The following is a 6000-nucleotide window of genomic DNA, read 5'->3' as shown; positions in this document are numbered from 1 at the left end:
GCCATTGAAGTGGAGAAGGGATGGGGAAGGAATGAGGTGATGAGGGAGTCGGATGAGGGGTGAAAAAGCCCCCTCTAATAAACCAAATTTACAACTTGGGAGGATGGCACTTTTCTACTTAGTTTAGTTTTGGTAAAAACCTAGTTCTCAAACCAGGTTTTGTTGTCATCAGCAAAACCCAGTTTACACTAAAAACCCAGTTTAAAACTGAGTTTTGAGTGTTATCCAAATGGTACTTCTTCCTCTTCCTCGCCCGGCTAGGAGTGTTAATGGGTAGGATCTATGTTTAATAATAAACAAAGATATCTAAATTAACAAATTCAGACCCCTAACCCTAAATAGGCTTTTGGAGTTGGGTATGGTTTATGAAATTTCATACCAGCAGGGCCGTAGCATAAAAATGATTACTTTATTGGGTCTTTTGACTTCTGTCCAGGTTTGGTTTTGGCATTAGTATATTGGATCGGATCCGGTACCACTGTACCAGCACCTTAGAACTGGATCCGGGTCCGATGAAGGTCTGACCCGTTGATACGGCCTGAAGACCCCATCTGCCCTCTCTCCTCAAGCCGTCTCCTCCCCATGCCCTATCATCCCTCCGGCGAAAGACTTTCTGGCGATTGCTCTCACTGGCGAGCAGCGGTACTCTCTCTCTCTCTCTCTCTCTCTGTGGCCAGAAAAGTATCTCCGGGACCCTTTCTGGTCGATCTCTCCCGATCTCTGTCTGGCCGGAAAAGGTTCCGGCCAGTGTCCCTCTCTCTCTCTATCCGGAAAAAGTACACCGGGGCCATTTTCCGGCCATTCTCTCTTTCTCTGTCTATTATATGAAGAGCGCATTTTTTAAATTTTCATCCCGAATCGACCATTTGTTCGAGTTTACTTCTAGGATTTCCTTTTCGTCCTATCGTTTACTGTGGCACATATTGGATATGAACATATTTTGATTCGTATATCAGTTGTTTCCGTGCGGAAAACGATCGATTTCTGTGGCACAGATTGTCAATTTCAGCACTAGAGGTTGAACCTCGAAGTAATGTAGAAGAAAATACGGTGTAGAAGGAACTTGGATATTATGTTTTTTTTCAGATGCATTTTTTGCTTATGAAGTGATCAATTTTGATTCACTGTTTGGTTCTATTTGCTAAGGAGGCTTAAATGATAAAGCCTGAGGAACACAATGAGTAGGATCTGAGCAAACACAGTCGTGAATTGGCTCTAGCTCTAGAAATTAACATCATTTAACTTGTTTGTTTGTTGTATGGTAATCGATACTATATCCTGTTAAGATTGGGTTGGTTCATTGACTTAAAAATTCATTCATTGAATCAAATCAGTAAGCGATTGAATTACATTCAATTAGATGATACCTACAATAAGGATAATTTGACGTGTAGATATGGCCGGGATAAGAATCAAGAGATTTGATTACCAGAACTAGAGTGGAACCAAGATCCCTTGTGGATGTCTTTCATGCGTATATGGATTATACATAACATGATTTATGTTGTTGAGTCTGTTGACATAATATGTGCATGCATTTACATACTTTGTTCTATTTGTATTGATTTTGTGCAGCTTATTTTCTCTTGCAATTCTTGAATATGTGCCACAAGGTTACTTCTGATCTTAAAGGCTTGAATATTTGCATTCCCAAGTGATGCCCCCTTTTGCTTGCTTTGTTCTCATAGATATTGTCTGAGGCACAGCTAACTGTGTTGTTGTAGGGTCTTCTCATATTTACTCCCTACATGAACGGTGTGATGTTTTATTTTTTTAAATCATAGTTTTTACTTTAGAAAGAAATACAAAAACTTCATGAATTCCTAACAAGATCCTTGTCCCATTCAACGACAATGGAGCTTAGTTCCTTACCACCTTGTTGTCTATTTCATGTCATTATCTACTGCCACAAACTAGTTTCAAGAACATATGCATTCCCTACTGAAGAGCACCTTGATAATGTATGGTTTTCATTAAGTCTTTTTTTTACTATAATATCTTCTTTTTTATTTGTTTATTAATTTTGGATTCACTATTTTTTTTAATTCTCTCTTTTTGTCTCATCCCTGTTTTATGTTTTGTACATTATAAATAAGGATTTTGACATCTAAAAGTTCATGACTATGCTCTGCGCTGCTGAAGATGGAAAACACCAGATATAGTTAATATTAACCTATTCATTATTTTATAATTTATACTATTTCCCCTGCTCCTCAGATGTTTTTGGCTGATATCCTGTGCTTCATATTTTTATGCATTTTGTGCCTTTGCTGTTGCTTGTAATGCCTCTTAGGGTATCATTTATTTTTTTAGATCTAAATCAATGCATTTTCAACTTTCAGTAGGTCCTTTTTTATTTTTCCACCCTGACAAAATGCCCCTTAACCATGTAAAATAAAAAGTGGGGTCCTTGGAGAGAAGGTGCCTTTCCTCCATCCATGAGAACATACAAAATGGTCAAAAGGAAAAAAAGGTGGAAAGCATGTGCAAAAAAGGAGAGGGACTTGGAGACAAGGTAGCTCTTCTCCATCCCAGACAAAAAAGAATAGAGAAAAAAACAACAGTTAGCAATGGGATTTGAGAATTGGTGTGCCCCATCCAAGAATCTGCTGAATACCTTAAGGGTGCATTTGAATGCCTTGGATCTCAGATCTGAGGATCTGAGTTGGCATGGGGCTTGCTGAAGTGGCACAAGCCCCATTCCAAAGATCCGAGGCACACAAACAATGGATCAGAAATCCCTTTATTTTAGGAATTTTAAATCCCTGAAACAAAGGGAGATAGGAGAGATCCTCAGGGAGGAACTAAAGGGAATCATAATAGTTATGAGGAATCAAGCTTCCAATCAGTATATTGCACTATTTGCAACAAAAGAATTGGTAGAATCCTAATGGTGGGAAGGGAATCTGCATCAGCCAATTCCTTTCAAATATTTGTTTTGGGTTCTTTAAAAAAGAGGATATAATTGCCAAATCCTTCTTTAGGAAGGATTTCAATTCCTTTTAAATCCCTTCTACAAGTGCTACCTATTAAGTTGTACATGTGTATATATATATGTATTTGGTTTATATTATACATATATATTCATATATATAATTTTCATATATTTTATTTAAAATAATGTAAAAGGTAAATACCCATTAGGGGTATTCTGGTCATTTTAATCCATATAATAGGCTGTGCCTATTAGGATTATTCTTTTCTTTTGTCCTTTTATGTTTTTATAGGGACTATTTGGTCAAATACCAAATAGAGCTATTGAATTTTTTTTACTAGTCAACATAGGGTTGACTAGTCAATAGAGCTAATGGAATAGTCCAACAACTATATTGAGGTCTCCCTCTCTCTTGTGTGTATAAATAGGGGCTTTTATCCGCTTTCATTTCTTAACGCTTCTCTTAAGCATTCATGCTCAATAAGATGAATACTTTTTATGTTTTTGTGTTCTTCTCTTTAGTTCTTTAATGTCTTGAATGCACTTAGTGCTTGTGTTGTGCCTTTGTGCTCTTGTATTGTCCCTTAGTTGGAATTATGTATGTGCACTTTGTGTTTATGATCTTGTAAGTCCTTAGAAGCCCTCATTTTGTATTTCCGCATAATTTGAAATGGTGTTGTGTGTCTTTCACAAGTATGATCTTATGAATTTTTGCTTAACTTGTGTTTAATTTCTCTCTCTTTACTTTTGGTGTATTCTTATGTGAAACTTAAAGTATCTTATGAAGTATTAAAAATTATGATCTAGCTTATAAATAAATAAATTTTTATATTGATATTTGATCCTTATGCACTTATGATTGCCTTACATGATGAATGAGATTGAATGAGATTGTCTATTTGTGCATAAGGTATTGAGCATGATTTCTTATGGGAGTCATTAACTTTAATAAATGCCTTTTGTTGGTCATTTTGTTGTTCTTATGATTGTGTTATTTTCTTAGTCTCATGGCTCTTTAATGAAATTTAAATATTATATTTTTATTGCATATTTAGTTTTTTAATAAAATATTAAGTTGAGAATTATGATAAACTTCATCATGTTTGCCTTTTTTGGATGTTATAAGTGTTTTCCTCAAGGTTTACTTTGGTACTTATCTATTATTAATGGACGTGCTTGTCCACTTAGATCTTTGGTGGACATGTGTATTTTTTATTAAAGATTCTTGATTCGTTGCATACTTGTTATTTATAAAATATTATTTTTTATATTGTGGCCTCTTTGGTATATACCCTTAGTCTCTTAATCTATCACTTGCATGTATTCTTAAATATGTTCCTATACATATTTTATGTGATTCTTCATAGCTTTTGTATAAGATTTATAGCTTTAAGTTATTAAGATTATTGCATATACATGAGTTTTTGATCTCTTTGTGAGTATCCATGATTAATTATACTTGTGTATGCACTTGATCTTCTATATGGTTCTTTGAGAATCTCTATATATGTTTTGACCCTCTTTAATATTATATGCCATTGTTGTCTCATAGTAGACTTGTAATCTAGATTGAACTATATCTCTATATAACTTGCTTATATTGACTATGTATACGATTGCATCAATTGACATCTTATTGTGCATATGATTATACTATATTCATTCTAAGTTTTCATCTACTGGTATTGGATTGGATTTGAAACGTTGTTTTTTTAAATCAGTTCTTATATATGAACTCACTTATTTGAAAATTGATTTTCGTGAGCACTTTATTGCCTTCTTATGATATTTGTTTTGTCCATCACAGTTTTTTTATATGTTGAATCTTTTGTTTTTGATCTTGTTGCTTTTTTTTGAACCAAAGTTGTTTTTTGTGGTGAGTTGTGTGCACCTCACATTTATCAGTTTAGATTGTTGGCTTATAGTTTGATGCTAACTGGCGTTTGTTCGTTCTATGGTTTTGTGAGTGTATTGTATCACTCATTTGGATATTTGGCCATTTATATTATGAATGCTTATAATTATGTTCATTTGTGGTGGCTATCTATTTTTTAAACCATGATGTTTCAAAAGGTTGTGAAATTTAATATTTCTGCCTTGATTTGTAAATTTTTTCCTTACCTTCTTGATAACATTAGTTTGTTTTTATTACAAGCTCTCTTACCTCATGTGTTTTATCGTATTATGCCTCTTATTTAAGTGTCATTTTATGTAGACAAGAGATGCTATTTTTCAAATGTGGTGAGTTATGGTCACTCATTGATTATTCATATTTTTTGTGTGTTTGTTTTGTCCATATGTGACAGTGTGATTATGCTCTTGTTCTAGTAGTTGCCACACTTGTTTAAGTGTCATTTTATATAGCCAAGAGATGATTGTTGGTTATTCACACTTTTTGTGTGTTTTTTAGCTCATTAGTAGCATTGTGATTATGCTCTTGTTCTAGTAGCTGACACACTTGTTTAAGTGTCATTTTATGTAGGTCAGAAATGTTGGTTATTTTTGTGTGTTTTAGCCCATTAGTGGCATTGTGATTATGCTCTTATTCTAGTAGCTGATACACTTGATTTTTTAGGTTCAAAGGTCTAGTAAGGTGATTGATTGTGGTGGTCGAATGATTGTTGAGATTTGCAAATATCATTTCTTTTGTTGTATGAGATTTTTAAAATCTCTTCATAATTTTTTTTTTAAAAATTTACTTGTATGAAAAAAATATTTATTGATAAAATTTATTGCATCTAATGTTCATTTTATTATTATTATATATATATATATATTAAGATTGATGTTCGGTCCTTTGTGCATAAACCCATTCTAGTTTATGTGAATGAATCCTAACGAGTTGTGATTCGTGAGATTGCTCTCTTTCATTATTATATACATTAAATATGCTTTGATTGCATGTTAGATATATATGTGTTTCATATTAATTATCTTGTTTACATTGTTGTATGCATGAATTTAATTATCTCCTATTTTTTTGAGGGCTCGTTTGAATTGTTATATTTTATATGCATGTTGTCAGTGATGATTTGTTATTTCATTTGAAATACTTTGCTAAAAAA

General features: G+C 33.4%; 1 protein-coding gene across 1 annotated transcript in view; it reads left to right on the top strand.

The window, feature by feature from the left end:
* Positions 1-571: 571 nt before the first annotated feature.
* The window catches only part of LOC149828029 (RNA-binding CRS1 / YhbY (CRM) domain protein), a 72407-nt gene continuing 66978 nt past the window's right edge, over positions 572-6000 (top strand). The window contains exon 1 of the mRNA XM_090019818.1: positions 572-642. The gene's annotated coding sequence lies outside the window, so the exon portion shown is untranslated. The remainder of the gene's footprint in view (positions 643-6000) is intronic.

This window comes from Nuphar pumila, chromosome 10 (genome assembly GCF_984573655.1).
Source record: "Nuphar pumila chromosome 10, dmNupPumi1.hap1.1, whole genome shotgun sequence".
NCBI classification, from domain to species: domain Eukaryota; kingdom Viridiplantae; phylum Streptophyta; class Magnoliopsida; order Nymphaeales; family Nymphaeaceae; genus Nuphar; species Nuphar pumila.
The sequence above is the reverse complement of the archived record's forward strand: the minus strand, read 5'-3'. Positions and strand labels throughout refer to the sequence as shown.